Genomic DNA, 21,903 nt, shown 5'->3' on the forward strand with positions numbered 1-21,903 from the left:
CTGCCTGTGTCTCTGTCTCTCTCTCTGTGTGTCTCTCATGAATAAATAAATAAAATCTAAAATAAAATAAAATAAAATAAAATAAAATAAAATATTGAAAGAAAGAAATGTTGGGCTATTCAGGAAAAAAGTGATTTGTTCCTATGAATTATGTCAGCGCTTGATTCAAGACTCAAAAACGTGGACCAGCATATAAAAACCACTCTTCTCAGAATACTAATTATGAGTAGCATTATCACCAAGGAGCCTGATTAGGTTCAAATATTTTATTTCATCAGCATGGCTATGAAATCCTGTTAAACACCAACTACTAAATGAAGTGTTCAGGGATCAGCATGATTTCTTTTCTTTTTTTCCTGTTTTTTTTTTCCCCATTGGATCTCAGGTGGCCATAATTAGATTCATCATCATAATCCTTGGTCACACTCTCAACATTGGCCCATGCATGGCCCATTTCTACTTATTTCTTCTTTAGTCATTTGTATGAAACACCTGCAAATGCAGCCCCCCCAAATAAAAACCAGGACCTTGACAACCCACATCCCACCACGTAGTCCCCCCAGTCCATCCCAAATCATCCTGAATGCTATGATCATCATTCCCAGGCTTTCCTATATACATGTGTGTATTCTCTGTATATCTATGCAGTCCTTTAAAAGTATATGATTTTAATTGTTTTTAACTTTACAAAAAGGGTATATTCATTTTGATCAGTCTTGGTTTTTTCCCCACTTGCATATTATATTGTGGAGATTTATCCATACAGTTGTAAAATTGCTGTGGTTCGTTTGTTTGATTACTGTGTCATATCCATTATGTGAATCTACCATTTATTTGTTCTCTTCAGTTATAAGCATTTATTCCCAGGTTTTAGTATTATGAACATTCTTATACATATCTTCTGCTGGGTATATGCAAGAATTTATCTTGGCTATATGCCTAAAAGTGGAACTGCTAGGTATTAGGGTGTATTAAGGTTCAACTTTAGGAGATAACACCAACTTTTTCCCAAAGCAGCTGCGCCAATTTGCACTCCTCTGGTGATGCAGTCTCTATCCTAGACTGCATTCAATCCAGTGGAATATATGCAAAGCTGATGAAATGACTTATTGTACATAAATAGGGTGAATGATGAGATGTAAGCATCAAGATATGCCTCTCAGCTATGAGGAGAAAGCAGTATATGGGGTTGTCTCTTCCTCTTAATTGATACTCATTAGAATGACTTCTAAATAAGATATTTGTGTTTCCTGCCTTCCACTCCCGTTTCCCTAGTTTTGAAATTGTTTGTGCTGTGAGTCTTTTGGGCTCTTCTCCATCTCCGAGGCTATGGGAATGGTTTAACCTTTTATTCCTTGCCAAAACTGAAAACCCCTCCCAACGACAATTCTGTTTTTTGGCACAAAAAACCATTAGCCCCCTACACATCTCTTCGAGTACTCGTTTGTCCTTCCCCCTCTGTCAGTTTTTTTCTGTCCAATGAGCGGCCTTGTGGTTGGAGGTCAGAGGTGCCAGATGAATTTACTTTGTTATTCAGCATCCAGAGATCTTATTAGGTCTTTGCATCTGTTAAAAAAAAAAACAAAAAGAAAAACAAAAACAAAAAACCACCCCCTTCTGGAATCAAATTGGTGTGATTCATTTTCTAGCTCATCTAAGAACAATCAAGCTGTCAGCAACCTCCCTATCCGTGCTCACTCTGTCTAATAATATCTGCACCGCCAACCCTGAAAACGAATGGTCTTGAGCAGGGCAACTGATAGGCCCACGACACCCCCGGCCCCTGCAGAGACTCTCACGCATTTATTCTGCATATCAGTTCACCCAGGCCGGCAGAAATCTGCCTTCTGCTGCAGGTGTGAGGGTCACCTCGGGCTTCCTGAAAGCCCAGTATTCAGTATGCTGCTCCAGCCTGCCAGCGAGGCTCTTACACCAAGGCGGCCTTATCAGATCGCGAGTTTCATTATGTGCTGTCCACTGGGAACCCTACTAGAAGCAATAAATTCATTTTGCTGTGCTAGTCTCTGGACTATTAAAGCATTTTAGTCCTGTTTCTCCTTTAACATCCCATGAGCCAAATATTCACTCTGACAAAATGCTATTCATTACAAAGTTAAGATGACTTTGACTTCATTTCTCTCCCACATAATACAATGAAGACACTTTGTCCTGGATTCATGTACAGCCTGATGGTATTACTGATAAAAACACGCCAAGGCAGGCAGTCTTTTCTCAAAAATGGATTGAAATTACCTCTAGGTAGCTATGCTGTACTTAGATAAAGAGTAGCTGGGAAAAAAAAAATAGATTTTCTGCTCATTTTTAATATCCTGGCCAGTATACTGCTTTAGGGAGAATGATTGGGGGAAAAAAATAATAAAGTAGTAAAATGAACTATCACTGGAATATAAAAAAGATCAAATCCCTTTCACTCCTCTTTTATCCACAGCTATTTTCCCAATGCTAAGAGAGAGCAAACAGATGGGAAAGCCTGGTGAAATTATGGAATATCTCTGGGGCCAGGCAGAAAGATCTTACCGATTGATTGATTTAAACAGAAATTATAGCTGTATTCGATTTATCATCTAAGTCAGCTGCAGGCCCAAACCCTGCCTCTGACACATACCCATATCAGGTAAACTTATAAACTTATAAACTTCTGTGGTCTTCTTTCCTCCTCTAGAAAATGGGAGAAGTAGTACACCCCTCCCAAATTTATTGAATGAAATACCTTATGCAAATCTCCTTGCTCAGCACTTAACATACATACAGTAAGAAAAACATGAATATTTTTTTCTCCTTTTCTCCCTTCTTGCGCAGAGAGCTAAAGAGAGAAGCCAGAGAGATGAAGAACAAGAGCATAGCACTAGATTGTTGGGAGTCTCAGAGAGAAAGCTTTGTCAGACTTATTTGACAGAGAATGTGATCTTTCTCCTGCCTACATTGAAAGAATTAAACCAAATACCCACAGAAAATCTGATCTTTGTGTTTGGTGTAGAAATGAGGTAGCAGATGTTTCAGATAAAAACTGTCAGAGGAGGGGCGCCTGTGTGGCTCAGTCGGTTAAGCTCTGACTCTTGCTTTCAGCTCAGGTCATGATCTCAGGATTGTGGGATGGAGCCCCACATCAGGCTCTGTGCTGGACCTGGGCCTGCTTGGGATTCTGTCTCTCTCTCTGTCTAAAATAAACAAACAAACTTATAAATAAATAAATAAATAAATAAATAAATAAATAAATAAATAAAGATTTTATTTATTTATTCATGACAGATACACACAGAGAAAGAGGCAGAGACACAGGCAGAGGGAGAAGCAGGCTCCACAGGGAGCCCGACGTGGGACTTGATCCAGGGTCTCCGGGATCACACCCCAGGCCAAAGGGGGCGCTAAACCACTGGGCCACTGGGGCTGCCCTAAAATAAATATATTTTTTTAAAAAGCAACCCATGAGAGGAATTTCTCTGTGTCTGGAAGATGGAGGATAGCCCCCAAGACCGAGCTTGTTCTGGTCCTAAGTGTCAACGATCATAGTGCCCTCTTGATGTGTCCTGGGCATTATAGCTATATTTTTGTACTAGCTTCGTCCTTACTTTCATCTCAATCCTCTCTTAATTTCCTCTCTCTGAAACCCACCTTTCCTCTTGATTTCCTTGCTTACATCCTACCTAGTTGTATGCTGTGGACCTTTGCAAGCCCCTCATACCTTACCTAATTACTTTGCTGATTAATTAAAACCCAGCTCTTCTGCTTTTCTGCCCACTGCTCTGCACCAGGCTTTTCCTTCCCGGGCCTGACAGGAACACTGGAGGCTTGTCAGCTCTTACAGCGAGAGTCCTGCAAGGCTCAGGAACAAAGGGAGGCTCTGTTGCTTCCCCAGCCGTGACCAGCCTCATCCCAGAATAAGGAGAGATTTGGGTTGAACTTTCCAGAACACAGGAAAAAGCCCCCTATCTGCCAAGAAAAGAGGAATCATTCATCCTCTCACTTGTCTGTCCAATTAGAGACACTGCTTTATAAATAAAGCGATCATTTTCTAAAAATGTTCCCAGCCAGTCTCTTTTGAGTAGATTAACTTTAAAATACCTGATCTTGTGAACCGAGAGGAATTCTTCAGAATCCGTCCGAATACTAAAAAGTATCTTTGAAGCCTTCTTAGAGTCTGGAATTACTTTTTAAGGACACTCTTAGAAGTGTCCACAAATAGCTCTGTTGGGGCACAGGGGGTAAATGAGGACAAATAAGAATTTTCCCACTTAAAGTTGTATATTTGTGCCTCCATATGTTCCAATAGCCCATCAATTATTAACTGACTGGGAACATTTCCAAGTACTGCATCAAAACATACAACACCAGAAGGCATTCTCCAAAACAGGTTCTATTTATTGAATGTTATTTACTATCTCTTGGCAGCTTCATCTTTTTAGATGCTGTTTGGAAGCTTCCCGGATATATACACTGTCAAATGGAGAGATCTCTGTTCAGATTTCTCAAATAAAAGACTGGAAGAAAGTCATAGGCAAGTATGTTAACTTCAGTTTCTTAGAGACATCAAAGAAACTGCTCACCAGAAAATCCACCCACGTGGACCCCCTTCAACCTATTGAATCAGTTCAGGACTACGATTCAGTGGTAAGGATTAGGCTGTAATGCCTAATGGTATGCTAAGATGAAACTCACAGCTCAAAATGTTATAAGTGTGGCTAGGAGAATAGATATTAGTCCAGAAGAAAATGCATGGAATTTAAGATGTGAGTTGGTGTTGTCCATTCTGGGCAACATTGAATATTTCTTTTTATCTGAAGTCCTTTGTTATTTCAAAAAGGTAGGAGGAGTTGGGAAAGAATGAGGAATATAGGAGATTTTATTCTGTATATCTGATAATTTTTTTCAACCACATGTAAATAGAAAGAGCTGGCTTTCAAAAACATACACAATGGTGTAGGCTTTTGGGTATAAAACTGTGAACTTACTGGGTCTAGTCATTGATTATTTTTATTTTTTGAGATGAGCAGTTTGTGTACTCCTCCTTTTCAGAGGAACAAAGAGTGAGACAGCAGAATGAAGAAAACAGATTGAGAAAAAACAGATCCGCCAAGGTCTCATGAGTGGTTGGCCATGGCCCTGACTTTGCAGCACCATCCTAGAGATGGCCCCAAATCTTGGTGTGTTAAAGATGACAGAGCCAAGTAGCCATTTTAATGAATCGCATGGTCACCCACACAGGACACAGCAATTCAATGTTTGCCCAGATTTGTAGGGGAGCTGCTTCCATGGCTGTATCCACCACAGTAACTGAGAAGCCCTGATATATACTCTTATGTGAGGCTAGAGGCCTGTGGAGGAGTCTGGGGTACCCTAGGTGCAGGTACAGAAGGCAAGGATAAGTGGATTCTTGCTGGGGGTATCTGCCAGCATCTTTTGCATTCTCTCACCACCAACCCCTCTCACAACGTGGGAGGAGGCTCATGTGGATCTCTTGGGGGCACTGGATGCCACACTGCTAGGAAATAATGCTAGCCAAGCAGCTGAACTTTTTTCTAAATTAACTCCCATTTCCTGCACAGAAAATGAAAGTCCAGGGAGGTAAAAGTACTTACCTAAACCCACCTCAAGCAAAGCAGCAGCTGGGAATTTACTAAAAGCCATGAATTATGGATTCCAGGACCATGGTTAAGCATTCAGAAGGCCTTTCCTTCTCCTTAGAAGAACATCTCAGAATGAATAATCACATAGCATAGGATCAATAAAATGCAATCTTTAATATATAGACACATAAATAGAAAATGTTTCCAGGTTTATTTTTTAAAAGAAAACACATCGCATTATGAACGCATCTTAAACTATTTAAAAGAAAAATACTTTATAAATCTAGAGTATAATTATTGGTTTGTTTTTTTTTACAATATTTCATCACTTGTATTTCCAGGAAACATCACATTACTTAACCAAAAGGGTACTTGAAAGGGGCACTGAGTCCCCACTCTGATTAGAACAGTTGAAGAATTAGGTTCTATCTTCCTCCGGTGACAACTCAAAAGAAACTCACTCTACTATATCACCTGAAGATTTATATTCCAAAAATAACCTATGCAATGTATTTGATTAATAGCAATCACGATCTATAATAATGCTCAGATGAGCTTATTCTATGCCATCCCTGATACAGAGTGACAAAACGAACATAAATACTTGCATTAAACCAGCACCCTCTCCTACCTTATGCCTCATTATATAAAAACAGTGCCATTTTCCCCTGAATGGTAGACCTACAGAGAAGACTTACATTTTTCTTTTACGCTTCCCCTGAGGAGCAAATTTCACTTAGAAACAGTGTTACATCAACCAAAAGCAATTTGTGTACCTAAAAGTATTCAGACATGCTCAGCCTGCAGAACCATCATTAGCATTTGATTGCACACTTTGTTCCTAACAAGCACTCCTTGGCCCTCCAAAAGGTAATAATTGTAGTTCTTCTTCATTCGCTTTAAATTAATTTGTCCTTCGGGGTCACAGCACTGCCAGGTTAGCAGCCGTAGAATCTAACCTCATAATTGTACTCAACTATAGCCTTATGAAGCCTCCTTCAGCAATCACTTAAAAAAAATTATGATTCTCTCCGAATCCTGGAGTCTAGAAAACAGGCACTGAGGGACACAGCTGACCTAGCCCATCGGCGGATTTCTAAATTACCTAAGTATGGAACAGAACATTCTATTCTTTGTTGGGGATTAACACATATTTACTATCAGCGCTATTAGGTGACATCACTCTGAGTCACATGAATTTAAGGAAATCTATAAAAACCATACTTTTCCTTGGGTTTGCTAATCTCGGCTGTTTTTAAGCTGTTGTCTCTTTTTCCCCCTGTCCAGCTTAGAAATGCATTTAATGATGATGATAGCAACGTGCAATCTGAAGTTGACAAAACTCAAACCTTAAAGAGATTTGAGATGTCAAGCCTATGCTGCAGATTTGAAGCAGCAGTTCTAAATAGTATGAAGACATGAACACCTGTGAGCGCCTACTATATGCCAGGCCCGAGCTAGTACTTTACACTTACTATTTTTTAAATATTTCATTTATTTATTTGAGAGAGAGAGAGAGCATGGGGTGGGGGGTGGATTGATGAGGGGCAGAGGGAGAGGGAGACGGAGACTTTCCCTAAGCAAGGAGCCTGCTGCAGGGTCAGGGATCAAACCCAGGACTCATGAGGTTAATGACCTGAGCGGAAGGCAAACCTTAACCAACTGAGCCACCTTATTTAATATTCAAAACAACCTGCTGAAATAGATTTTATCTCTCTTGATTACAGACTAGAATTTGAGGTTCATGGATGTTAAATCAGTTGCCCACAAATCACACAACCAGTAGGTGGTGGAGCCAGATTCCAAGCCAATAGCCCAGAGCACTGCTTTCTACTCCTTCCTGCAACCCTTAAGCCAGCAATCACTGCCCCCTCCCCTTGGTGCTAAAACCAAGCTCTGGTGGCAGCAGGTGGATGGGTCCAGCTGGTGAAGCAGGTTAGAAGTCCAGGCTGTAAGATCTGAATCTCTGGGTGCCAGGATCCACGAACTTGGCTGAGCTCCTAAAAACGGACTCAACAGTCAAATGCAAGAAATTGGAGAGTAAAGTACTTCCTTCTGGGGCCTTGAGAAAACCAGACCCAAAAGAAACATTCACGGTTACAATCAAAGCCCATTACAGAGGCTCGGAACAATTACAGGAATCACAGGATGTGCTGAGCAGGAAAGAGAGCCAATGGTTCCCTCAGACTGTGTGCTCCGAGGAGACAGCTGATTGCTAAGCAAAGCTAAGAGGAAGCTCGAGTCCGAAGTCAGAACAGAGAGATCTGAGCTGCTCCGAGCCAGTGGTCAGCTGCTCAGTAACTGCCCAGCCAACAGCCACTTTTTGAAGCAGTGGCTTCAAACCCTGGCCTTACCTGACCTTATCTTTATAGGCACTTGACCTCACAGGCTGCAAAGCAGCAGGGGGTCCCCCCAGGGAGTCAGCTAATGTTTGGTGATTCTAGAGACGGCTGCACAGAGATCTGAATGTTATTAAAACCTGCGTGTCCCCAGGGTCAAGCACTGTGCTGAGATCAGAGAAGGGACTCCATATCTGTGGAAGGCAGGGAGGAAAAGAAGGAGTGAATAGGTGGTTTTAAGTACCGCTAACATACCATTTAAAACAAGTCCAGGGGCAGCTGGGTGGCTCAGTGGTTGAGTATCTGCCTTCAGCTCAGGTCACTATCCCCGGGTCCTGGGATCGAGTCCTGCAGGGGGCATGCTTCTCCCTCCGCTTGTGTCTCTGCCTCTCTCTCTGTGTGTCTCTCATGAATAAATAAATAAAATCTTAAAAAAAAATAAAACTAGTCCAGGTCCAGCTTTGCGTGTCAGGAAGGGAGAAATAGCCAAAGCTGAGCTCTCAGTTGTGGAATGGCAACCATTAGTAAAAGGGTTATTATAAGCCTGAGGACTCAGAGATGTGTGGATGAGGGACCCTTTAATCACAAAGAAGGTCTGGGGGGGCAAGATGAAAAATCCAACTGCTGCAAGATGCTGGGGCACCAAGAATCCTCCTGCCTCCTAGGAACTGGGAGGTGAATTAGGAAGGAGGAGAAACCAGCGCAGCAGGATGTGGAGGCAGTAAGGCCAGTAAGACTAATAACCCAAAACCCTAACTCAGTCCTCTAACTAGAGCCTCTAAGAACTTAAAGTCGTTAGTTTCTGGTTAATGTTGAGCCTAAAGGGAGGGTTTCCTACTCTTCTCAGAGAGTGTTCCAAGGCCAGCAGACATGGAAACCTACGGATGATTGCACATTTTTCTGGTGTCCAGTTACTCATTCTGGCTCCTTGATAGTTGAGATACAGTAAGTCCTCCTTGGTTTGGTGAAAGATCTGCTTCTCCTGGTGAGCTTTTTTTTTTTTTTGTAAAGGAAGGACAAAGGGCATTGATGAATGATTCCCTGGAGAAATAAGGCAGTGGGGGCAGTTTGCCCATAATCACGATTCTTAAAGCAGGATGACCCTCACGGGAGAAGCAGGGTGCTCCCCACCCTGAACAAGAGCCTTTGGATCCAGCCCCTGCCTCTATACACCTGCTTCGGGGCTTGGCGGACGGGTGATCTGCTCTTCCTACCCCGTCCTCTGCTATTGCCACCTCTCGCTGGACTATTTTATTTTTATCTGTACAAACCATAAACTCCAACAGAATAAGTACTGTGTCTATTTTTTTTTTTCTTTTCCTCCTCAGAACCTAGGTCTGTGCCTCTGATACTCAATGAACGACAGCTGGATGGAGTGAATGAATATCAAGAATTTATCTCCAATTTCAACTACAGGGAAGAAAGAGAAGTATTTTAAAGGCCAGAGATACAGGGATATACAGTGTACCCTGGATACTACACAAGGATTGATTGCTTTTAAGTTTTTTCTTAGAAAGCTCCCTCGGGCTGCAGTGTAGCAACATATAATCTCTCTCAACACAGAGTTTGGGGCTGAAAATCCAAACAATACACACAGAAAAAAACGGGTGACAAGATGAATGCTATAACTTGGTAATTTCTAGGTCACTTGCAAATGATTACCGTTAATAATTACAAGCTTTTATTGGGCCCTTTCTATTTTCAGAGTGCTTTATAATCATTCACTGGTTATTCCTCACCACGGCACTATGAGGTAGATCATCGTTATTATCACATTACAGATGCACTAAGGATGTCAAGTTGGATTTAATTGATCCACGAACGTAGCTATTTTTAGTGCTTCATTTGCCCCGCTGCTTTCAGGTCTTAAACATCTATTGATGCTGTCTAGAGGGCGATCCTGCTAAAGTGCAATTTGAGAAGGAAACATTGCAGGAAACGACTGAGAAGCACAGAAGCAGAGTAGGTACTAAATTTCTGAAAGGTTAAGAGATGCCGGAGAGCAGATCCAATGTATTCTAGAAGTACATACATTAGCCACTGACTATGTTCTTAAAAACTACTTTTCTCCTAAGGTTACCGCCGCCTTGAAAATATGGATTTAGTTTAACATGTAGAGGTTCGAAAGCAATTTAGACAATCTGGCCTCACACTGCTGAGCCAGGTTTCCCCTCAGTGATAGATCTGAATCACAGAACCAAATTATTTTGTGCATATGGGAGCTACACATGATCGGATGTTCAGTCCAAGAACTAAAGCAAGTATGGCCACATGTTGCAAACCGTATGACCCAAGAAGGCTGGTGAATCTGTGGAGCGGCACGTCAGCCATGGAAAGGATCTGTCTCCCTATGCAAAGAGAGTGTCTTAGCTGCCTGGCTATGGGATGGTTTTCCTTCCTCTCTCCATTCTCTGGCTTTCCATCTGCCCATCTGTGGGGCTTTCTCAACAAGCACAGAGATTGTCCCTGTTGTAGGTTGAATTATATTCCTCAAAAAAGACATGTTGAGTCCTAACCCCAGTACCTCAGAATATGACCTTCTTTGGAAATGGTGTCTTTGCAGTGGTAGTTAGTTTAGAATGAGGTCATAATATGACACTACATCAAACATGACTAGTGTCCTTAAAAAGGAGAAAATTGAGGGGTGCCTGGGTGGCACAGTTGGTTAAGTGTGTGACTCTGGATTTCAGCTCAGATCACGATCTCAGGGTCATGAAATTGGGTCCTGCATCGGGCTCCACACTGGGCATGGAGCCTGCTTAAGATTCTCTCTCTCATCCTCTCCCTCTGCCTCTGCTCCACTCTCTAAAAAGGGGGTATGGGTTGAATACAGAGACAGACATACAAAGAGGGAAGATGGCCATGCAAGGATGTAACACTGGAGTGATACAACTGTAAGTCAAGGAACACCAAAGATTGCTGGCAAACTACCAGAAGCTAGGAAGGGGCAAGGAAGGATCCTTTCCCTATAGGTTTCAATGGAAGAGCTATCCTGTCGACACTTTGATGTCAGACTTCTAGCCTCCAGAACTGTGAGACAATACATTTCTGTTGTTGTGAACCACACAGTTTCTGGTTAGTTGTGGCAGGCTTAGAAAACTAATACAGTTCTTTTTTCTTTTTTTTCAAAGATTTTTTAATTTATTTAATCATGAGAGACACAGAGAGGCAGAGACACAGGCAGAGGGAGAAGCAGGCTTCTCTGCAGGTAGCCTGATGCAGGACTCGATCCCAGGACTCCAGATCATGACCTGAGCCAAAGGTAGATACTCAACCACTGAGCCACCCAGGTGCCTGAAATTAAAACAGTACTATTTTTATTTATTTATTTTTTATTGTAGTTCAATTTGCGAACATATAGCATAACACCCAGTGCTCATCCCATCAAGTGCCCCACTCAGTGCCCATCACCCAGTCATCCCCACCCCCTGCCCACCTCCCTTTCTACCACCCCTTGTTCATAAAACAGTACTATTAATATTAATAGATTAACCTCAAAAGGAGATGAAAAATGACAGATTGTCCAAAGCCGCTGCCCAATAATAAATTCTACTAGTGTTTTGTCACTTCCTACTATGTAGAAACTAGTGTGTAAAAGAAGATCCCCATCACCTAGACCACGAGGCGATAATTTGAATTGTTACATTAATGATTATAATTGTGGCCACAGCTCTACACATGGAAGCTGCCCTCTAAAAAAAAAATATTTTCATATTAACAAGCTATATCCCTATTTTGTTACAGGACCTTCATTGGAAAACACATGCTTTTGGTCACACAAAACACAATAGGGAAAAAGGTGTAGGATAACACAAGACACTATAAAGAAAGTGTTTTTTTTTTTAATTTATTTTTTATTGGTGTTCAATTTACTAACATACAGAATAACCCCCAGTGCCGTCACCCATTCACTCCCACCCCCCGCCCTCCTCCCCTTCTACCACCCCTAGTTCGTTTCCCAGAGTTAGCAGTCTTTACGTTCTGTCTCCCTTTCTGATATTTCCCACACATTTCTTCTCCCTTCCCTTATATTCCCTTTCACTATTATTTATATTCCCCAAATGAATGAGAACATATAATGTTTGTCCTTCTCCGACTGACTTACTTCACTCAGCAAAGAAAGTGTTTTTAAATGCGTATCTTACTAGTATCCACCACAAGCAATTTTTTAAAACACAGTGAATTAAATCCAAATAAGAAGATGTGAAATAACAAAGAGGGGAGATTAATGAAATCGAAAGTATAAAGCAAAGAAAAATCAATAATGCTAAAAGTTAGTTCTTGGAAACATATTAAAGGTAATAGATATTTAGCATAACTGATATGAAAAAGAGAGATAAGACACAAATTATGAATAGTGGAAATTTAAAAAGGACATCACTGTAGATTAAACAGATGTTAAAAGCTGATAAGATGGGACGCCTGGCTGGCTCAGTCAGTGGAGCATAGGACTCTTGATCTTTGGGTCATGAGTTCAAGCACCATGTAGGGTATAGAGATTATAAATAAATAAACTTTTTAAAAAGCTGGTAAGATAATATGAATAACATTATGTCAACACATTTACAATTTAGACAAGATGTATACATCCAAAGAAAAACATGATTTAATACACTGACAGAATGTTACATTTAAAATTTCAAACCTGGGTGGCTCAATGGTTGAGCATCTGCCTTTGTCTCAGGTCATGATCCCTAGCTGCTGGGATTGAGTCCTGCATTGGACTAATAAAATCTAAGATTTTATTTATTTATTCATCAGAGACACAGAGAAAGGCAGAGACACAGGCAGAGGGAGAAGCAGGCTTCATGTGGGGAGCCTGATGTGGGACTCGATCCCGGTACTCCAGGATCACTCCCTGAGCCGAAGGCAGATGCTCAGCTGCTGAGCCACCCAGGCGTCCTTTTTTTTTTTTTTTTTAATATTTTATTTATTTATTCATGAGAGACACAGAGAAAGAGAGAGAGAGGCAGAGACACAGGCAGAGGGAGAAGCAGGCTCCATGCAGGGAACCTGACGGGGGACTCGATCCCGGTTCTCCAGGATCATGCCCTGGGCTGAAGACTGCACTAAACCGCTGAGCTACCCAGGCTGCCCAATAAATAAAATCTCTAAAAAAAAAAAATAAAGAAAAATAAAATTTCAAACATGTATCTATTAAAGAAATTGAACCTGCAATTTAAAACTCTCTCACCATGTTAAATATTATATGCCCCCCCCCCTAGTTAATTCATCTAAACATACTTAAAGAAGGGATGATACCAGTCTTAACACAGTCTTCCACAGAACCTAAGAGTAGAAACACTTCTTACTCATTTTATGAGGCCAAGATAACCTAACAGTGACATTTCAAGAAAGGAAAATTATAGGGTAGTATCTCTCAGGAGAACAGATGCTAAAATCCTAAACAATATGTTAGCCTAGAACTCTTCATAGAAAACTATAAATCATTTTTTATGATAATTAAAGGAGTCCTCAATAAATGAATAAACCATATGCACCCTTGGAAAATTTGATATTATAAAAATGTAAATTCTTTCACAAATAGTTATTTAGATCCGACGAAATACCAGTCAAATCCCAGAAGATTTATTTTTGTGAAAATTTACAAACTGACTCTAAAGTTTATAGGAAAAATGCAGATAATGTGGAACAACCAAGACCAAGTGAAAGAACAAAGCCGAAGGATCTGTACTACCAAATGCCACAACTTAGTGTCCCTAGTAATTAAGACAGGGTGTTGTTGGCACAGGATAGGGAAACAGACTAGTGGAACTGACCAGAGAATCCAGAAGTAGATTCACAACAAATGTAACTCCCTGACTTATGTTAGAGGTGGCTTTGCCGTGTAAAGGGGAAATGATGGATTTTTCAGTAAATTGGGTCAAACAGAATATCCATATGCGAAAGCCATGGTTTGATTCTCGCCTTACATCGAAAGCAAAAATCAAGTCTAGAAGATTTCTGACTTGGATCTCGAGATGGGGGAATATCTTGATAAACTTATGGCAAGCAGATTTCTCAACAGGGCACAAAAAGCACTGACCTTAAAGAAAGAAAAATGAAACTAGTAGATGTCATTAAAATTAAGAACTTGTATCTCTCAGAACATAACACTGGGAGTGAAAAGGCAAGAATGGGACAAATATACAAATGTGCATGTGTACCAAATTCCCTATATTGAGGGTATATAACTCCTAATAGATAAATGAATCCTAAAATCAATAGAAAAAAATGAGCAAAGGATTTGAATAAACAGTTCTCAAAAGAAAAAACAAAATGGCTAATAAACATGAAAAGTTTCTCAATATCAGTTGTCGCTAGGAAACAAATTAAAACCACAAGGTGATATCACTACACATCCACCAACACGGATAATATGAGAAAGAACCACAATATCAAGTGTTGGCATGAAGGAAAACCCATTCATTGCCCCCTGGGAATATAAATTGGCACAACTATTTTAGTAAATTGCTTGGTTGTATCTACTATGGCTCGGGATATTCATACCCCTGTGGCCCAGTAACTTTATTCCAAGATAGACATCCTACAGTAATGCGTGCACACAGTTACCAAAACACACATACAATAATGTTTAGAGCAGCACTATTCTTAACAGCTGCACAGTAAGAGTAATCTAATGTCCGTCCGAGTAAAAAGCATAAATTGGAAGAGATGCAGCAATGAGAATAGCCAGTAACTGTGACATTGACCCAGATAAAATTCACAAACACATATTGAGCAAAATAAGCCAGATTACAAGAGTTCTTCCTGTACGATTCCATGTCTACAGAGTTGAAAAAACGAGAAAAACGACTCACAGGTGATAGAAGGCAGGGGGGCAGGAAGTGAGTAGGAAAGGATCTGGAGAGGCTCAGGGGCGATGCAGGTGATCGTCTATTTTTTGATTTGAGTGACAGTGACAGTGGTATGTTCTTGTTGAAAACTGATCAAGCAACACACTTAATGGTGTGTGCACTCATTCATGTATTTCAATACTAGGTTTAGTTGAAATGTACATATCCTGTTGATGGTAGGTCCTTTTTTTTAAAAAAAAAAAAGATTTATTTATTTATTCATGAGAGACACAGACAGAGAGAGGCAGAGACATAGGAAGAGGGAGAAGCAGGCTCCATGCAGGGAGCCCGATGTGGGACTCAATCCTGGACCCTGGGATCAGGCCCTGAGCCGAAGGCAGACGCTCAACCAAGTGGTGTCCTTGTTGATGTAGGTCTTACAAAACCACACAATTTTACAGTCTGATGAATTCTTAAATTTGAATGACCGACCCATCCTTAATGAGGAGGTGACTAGAAATATGGCTGGGGTGGGGGTGAATTCAGGCCACACTATGACATCTTTCCAACGCAGTGCCAAGGGCTTGAGAATTTATTCAGTAGATCAGACATGGTTACCGGAGATCGATTGAGGCAATAGGACTAGATCCGTATTAATAGAAAAGTTCCTATGGTGACATATGAAATAAATTGAAAATAAGGAGAGGAGACACAGGAAAATAGTTAAGACATTGTCAAAATATTGAGAAAAAAAAAGTTTGAGACGGCAAAGCATTCGAACATGTGTTTTGCCCCTGCCCATCCCTGTCTGCTTCTTTATGTGGATCTGTTGAGTAAACAAGTATGGATTCTGAAAACAGTGCTTATGCCCGGAAAGTCACCATCCTTCCATCCTAGGAGCATCTTCAGCGTTGATGGCTGGGGGGAGAGGGGCAAGCCTCTGAAGGAACCGCTGTCAAAGCATTTTTATTCTGACGACCACTGGGTGCTAGTTCTTGTCATGCTTCATATCTCAGGGCACATTCAAGCATGGAATTTCCTGTGGAGTTAAAAGAGAAGTTATGTTATCTGTTGAAAAATCACAGGACAGAAACTATAAGCAGCACAGATCTGAAGATGGCAAAGGTGGATCAGCCCTTTTTTATACCAGCTTCTTTACTTGGACAATGTGGTCAGATGGTAAGCCAGATTGAAAATGCTAAACAATAACAGGAAGTGAGTATAGGGAATGCTTTAGCTGGTTTATGGTTTTATACCTTAATGAGAATGTTCCTCCATTCCTATGGACACAAATTCTCCCCCATCCCCTAGTTTTGTTTTTGTTTTTTTTTTTAAGATTTTTTATTTATTCATTCATGGTAGACATAGAGAGAGAGAGAGAGTGAGAGGCAGAGAGACAGGCAGAGGGAGAAGCAGGCTCCATGCACCGGGAGCCCCACGCGGGACTCGATCCTGGGACTCCAGGATCGCGCCCTGGGCCAAAGGCAGGCGCCAAACCGCTGAGCCACCCAGGGATCCCTCCCCTAGGTTTTAAATAAGGTATACATTCACAGGATCCAGCAAAGAGACAAGAAAACCTCCCCCACCCCTCACCTTTTGTCTCTTTCTATATATAGTATATGAGACGGAGGTATATGAGAAAAGAGTTGGGCAGCCCGGGTGGCTCAGCAGTTTAGCGCCGCCTTCAGCCCAGGGTGCGATCCTGGAGACCCGGGATGGGGTCGCACGTCGGGCTCCCTGCATGGAGCCTGCTTCTCTGCCTGTGTCTCTGCCTCTCTCTCTCTGTGTCTCTCATGAATAAATAAATAAAATCTGTAAAAAGAAAAGAGGTAACCCAGTAGGCCTGAACTTCTAACCTTGGAAAGGCCTGCTGCAGGCTTAGCCCTTGGCTGGCATCTGGGAATTTATGTTTCAGGAGTGTTCTCAACATTAAATGAGTGGAGTGGCTCATTGTGCCTCAGCTGTACAAACAATATGGCATATACTTGTATGAGTCAGGGAATCTATAGAGAAACAATAGCAATAGAATATATGTGTGTGTATGTGTGTGTGTGTGTGTGTGTATGTGTGTGTGTGTATTTATATATGTGGGATATATGTATGAAATATATACATGATGTATGACATGAGATATGATAGAGACAGAGAAAAAGAGAGAAGAAAGATTTATTTTAAGGAATTGGCTCACATGATTATGGAAGCTGGCAAGTCCAAAATTTGCAGATCTGTAGGGTGGACCATCAGTATTGAGATCCTGGAAGAACCAATGTTGCACTTCAAGTCCAAAGGCCATTTGCTGGCAGAATTTCTTTTTGCTTGGGAGGGGTCAGTCTTTTGTTTTTGTCCTGACCTTCAACTGATTGGACAAGGCCCACCAACATTATGGGGAATAATCTGCTTTACTCAAAGTCCACCAATTTAAATGTAAATCTCATCCAAAACACCCTCACAGAAACATCAAATCTTTGACCAAATATCTGGGCACTGTGGCCGAGTCACATTGACACATAAAATTAATCATCACAGTGCCGAACACCTGCTTTCCTTCTGGCAGGAAAGTCTTGATATAAGGTACATGCCAACCAAAGTTGGCCTCTGTGATCACCTCTCAATAAAGCTTTGGGCAATAAGTCTCTAATGAGCTTCCTTGATAGACAACATTTTACAAATGTTGTCATGACTTATTGTTGGAGGAATTAAGTGCATTCTGCACAAATCCACTGGGAGAGGACCCTTGAAAACCTGCATCTGGTCTCCCCCAGACTTCATCTGACATGCCTTTTCCCTGGGCTAATTGTGCTTTACATCTTTTTGCTGTAATAAATCATAGTTGTCAGTGTGGCTAGATGTTGAATCCTGTGAATCTCCCTAGTGAATCATCAAACCTGGGAGTGATCTTGGGGACCCCAACCCAGGATACTACAAGAGCCCATCTCATTTTAGTCTCTTCTTGAAATGTATGAAAAGACATGACACAAGTAAATCACATGTTGTATCAAAATGACATTATAATGAATGGCATAAAAATAGCTCAAGAGGAACTAGTGATTATATAGTACTTTAGAAATATGAAGTGCTACATAAATACTAAGTAACAATAATAAGACAAATTATACTTTTCCATTAATTCCAAAGGACAGATCCACAGATTTTCACAGAAAATAAACTTAATTATCTATGTCCAGCAAGAACTGTTATAAACCTTTTAAATAGTCCTAGAATAATTTTAGTCAGAAGGATAAGTGCAGAGATCCATTAACCAAAGGGAAAAATGTTTGGGGACTATTGAATGAAATTACAAGCCTAATAGGTTTTGAAATCAGTTTATTAGAATTATAGGGAAATATTTCATATATAATGATCTCTGGGCTTTGCTAAATATTCACACTAATTAACTTCTCAAATTCAATAAAAGTGTAGGAAATTTACCTATGTTCAGTACTTGACAAATAGATCATGGTAATTACATATTCACATCGCCAATGATAATTCTTCCAACTCAGTCTAATAATCAAGTGTTCTTCAACATAATTATTCTTTCTTTAAAAAAAGCCATGTGTATAAAATGACTCATACTGATCAGGAGTTTTGAGGCTCCATACTGATATCCAAACAAGAGTTTCCTAAATCTTCAGGTCAGTAGTAACATCCTGTCCAGTTTTAGGAAGATATGTATTTTCCGGGTGTTATAATATCCAGATATGATCTTTGGGAGTTTGAAGGTGTTAGGTGACATAGTCATGGGATTTTTTCATTTCAGGTCTGCCTTGACTCTCACTGTTGCTGAATGGGTAACAAGAGAATATATCAAAATCCCCCAGAAATTTCACATAAGATTAATTATCAAAAGCTTGATACCTAAGAAATTATTAAAACCATGTACCACGCAAATTTTATCCAATTTCAGTATCACAAATGAGGCTAGGATTTAATCGTTTGACATACATAATCTAATCTAAAACAGTGATTCAGCATCACCTGGAAACTTGGTTAAAATGCAGATTATCCAACAACAGTAAAAAACTCAAAATGCAGATTATCCAACAACAGTAAAAAACCCAAACAACCTAAACAACACAATTCAAAAATGGGCATAGGATTTGCATTGACATTTCTCAAAAAATATGTATACATACATATTTTATATATAGTATGTAAAATGTTTTATATATATTATACGTATTTTTATATATTGTATGGCTAATAAGCACATGAAAAGGTATTCACCATCACCAGCTATAGGGTAAGTACCTGACATTAGGCCTTGATGGCTGAGGTATCCATTTCAAAAGGTCCCATCTTTTTTATTTATTTATTTATTTATTTATTTATTTATTTATTTATTTATTTGAGAGAGAGAAAGAGGAAGATAGGTGAGGAGGGGCAGAGGGAGAAAGAGAGAGAATCTCAAGCAGACTGCCTGCTGAGGGCATAACCAAATGCGGGGCTTGATTTCAAGACCCTGAGATAATGACCTGAGCCAAAACCAAGAGTCAGACACTCAACTGACTGTGCCACCCAGGCACCCCTCAAAAGACACTCATCTTAAATAAACATATTGACAGGTATAGGACACAGTTACTAGCAAACTAACCAGATAAAGAACTAGGCCACATCTTCCCACAAGTTCCCCTTTTAGAAAGCTCTGGCAACTCAGATCACTGACCACTTGAATGACCCCTACTTCTCCCTTCCTATGCTCTGATTCCTGCTCTTATGTTTTAAATTTGCTAATAAAGAGTGAACCCAAGAAACCCTGAGGCACCCAAACCTTCCACCCTAATAAAGGCAGACCCAGGTCTATGTTCCTTCTCTCTCCCTTTTCTGGTAATCTTGCTGGGTAGCCCTTAGGGCATGCCCTGTATCCTCCAGGATTATGGGTAATAAACATTGTTCCTTGAAGCTCCCTGCTGGTTTTTGCTGACATGTGTCCTGTGATCATGGTATGAACCATAAGAGCCAGCCCACCATAAGTAGAGGCCCAGAGGGGAAATGTCTGTGGGGCTCCCAGAAAGTATGATACTTGCCCAAACAAGTGCTTGCAGGCATGGCTGATGGGGGGTACTACTGTAATAGGATCAAGACCCACGGAACACTAACCACTAGGGGAATGCACATCAAAACCATAGTGAGACACTACCTCACATTCATTAGAATGAAAATTGCTTTTATTATTTTTTTTAAAAGGAAAAGAGCAAATATGACAATGATGTGGAGAAATTGGAACCCTGGTGCATTGCTGGTGGGATTATATATAAAATGGGACAGTTCCTCAAAAAGTTCAATGGAATTACTGTGATCCAGCAATTCCATTTCTATGTGTCTATCCAAAAAGAATTGAAAGCAGAAAACCAACTCGGTACTTGTATGCAAGTGTTCATAGCAGGCTTACAATAGCCAAAACGTAGAAATGACCTACATGCCCATCAACAGATGAGTGGATTAAATAAAATATGGTATATATCTACACTGGAATATTATTCGGTCTTAAAAAGGAAGGGAATCCTGACACAGGCTACAACACGAATGAACCAAGACTATTATGCTAAATGAAATAAGCCAGAGAGGAAAGGACAAATAGTGTAAAACTCCACTTGTATGAGGTTCCTAGGACAGGCAAATTTGTGAGGACAGGAAGTAGAATAGAGGTGACCAGGGGGAGGGTTGGGGGGTAGTGATGAGTTATGGGGAGTTGTTATTTAATAGATACAGAATTTCTGTTAAGGATGGCAAAGAAGCTTGGCAATCAATAGTGGTGATAGTTGCCTAATATCATAAAAGTTCTTAATGCCATCAATGAATAAAATCACAAATTTTGTTATGTACATTTTACCATAATTTTAAAAATCAAGTAAAAGAAATGCAAACTCTTGGGCCCCATCCCAGAACTACTGAATCAGAAACTCTGAAGATGGGGGCTAGCCATCTCTGTTTTTCTTTTTTTAAGATTTTTTTTTAAGATTCTATTTATTTATTCATCAGAGACAGAGAGAGAGAGAGAGAGAGAGAGAGGCAGAGAGAGAAGCAGGCTCCATGCAGGGAGCCCGATGTGGGACTCGATCCCAGGTCTCCAGGATCACACCCTGGGTGGAAGGCGGTGCTAAACTGCCGAGCCACCCAGGGATCCCCTTTTTTAAAGATTTTTATTTTATTTATTAATGACAGACACACATACACACACACACAGAGGCAGAGACACAGGCAGAGGGAGAAGCAGGCTCCACGGAGGGAGCCCGAAGTGGGACTTGATCCCTGGTCTCCAGGATCATACCCCAGGCAGAAGGCAGCGCCAAAGCGCTGGGCCATGGGGGCTGCCCCCATCTCTGCTTTAATAAGCCCACCAGGTGATTCTGATGCATTCTAGAATTTGAGAACCACTGATTCAAAGAAATCTGAAGTTAGTGTCAGAGTTACAATAATATAGGCAGATAAAATCTCTACAGAAATGCAGATTCTGTAGAGAATGCAGAATTCCAGGGTCCTGAGATCAAGCCCCGCATTGGGCTCCCTAATCACTGGGCAGTCTCCTTTTCCCTCTCCCTCTGCAACTCCCCCTGCTTCTGCTCTCTCTCTCTCAATTAAATAAATAAATAAAAAAAAAAGAAATTCAGACTGCATCTGTACCCTTATTGCTTTTTGTTAGTTGTGCCTTTGAGATACAAAGACCCAGCCAATACTTTATGTATATGGTAGGGGTAAGGCGGGGAGAGAAGCTGAAGGAAATTTCACCTTAGTAAATTTTGTGTAGTTTCAGATAAACAAGGATACCAAAAATGGCACTATTTAGGTGGTTTCTTTGAAGGATCAAAGTACATGCCCATAAAGTGTCTGACAAACTCCCTTCATAGCTAAGACTTGCCCAATAAAGGTGCTAGTTACCTTTATGAGCAGTTTTTGATTTTTAAAAATTTATTTTATTCATTTTTTTAAAGATTTTATTTGGGAGAAAAAGAGCATGTGTGCACAAGGAGGTAGGAGGGGTGGTGGTGGCAGGGGTAAAGGGAGAAGTGGGCTCCCTGCTCAGCAGGGCTTGATGTGGGGCTTGATCCCAGGACCCCAAGATGAAGACCTGAGCTAAGGGCAGACACTTAACTGACTGAACCACCCAGGCATGCCTCCGAGCAGTTTTAAAAATAAGCTTAATTAAACTCACATATTTTATCAGTTAGGATCTGCTGTGAG

At 40.7% G+C, this 21,903-nt stretch overlaps 1 long non-coding RNA gene across 3 annotated transcripts; it reads right to left on the minus strand.

The window, feature by feature from the left end:
• Positions 1-279: 279 nt before the first annotated feature.
• On the minus strand, positions 280-6,354 carry LOC144284457 (uncharacterized). Of its 3 annotated transcripts, none has more exons than XR_013352866.1 (4): positions 6,284-6,354; positions 5,598-5,755; positions 3,709-4,499; positions 280-1,566 (listed from the first exon to the last, which is right to left on the minus strand). It is a non-coding gene; the product is annotated as an uncharacterized LOC144284457 (long non-coding RNA). The 3 variants fall into 3 exon arrangements; XR_013352865.1 differs by having other exon boundaries at positions 5,598-5,698; positions 6,284-6,353; XR_013352864.1 differs by lacking the exon at positions 3,709-4,499 and having other exon boundaries at positions 5,598-5,698; positions 6,284-6,353.
• Between the last annotated feature and the right edge of the window lie 15,549 nt (positions 6,355-21,903).

The sequence above is a fragment of the Canis aureus genome, chromosome 15 (assembly GCF_053574225.1).
Source record: "Canis aureus isolate CA01 chromosome 15, VMU_Caureus_v.1.0, whole genome shotgun sequence".
In the NCBI taxonomy this organism is placed as follows: Eukaryota; Metazoa; Chordata; class Mammalia; order Carnivora; family Canidae; genus Canis; species Canis aureus.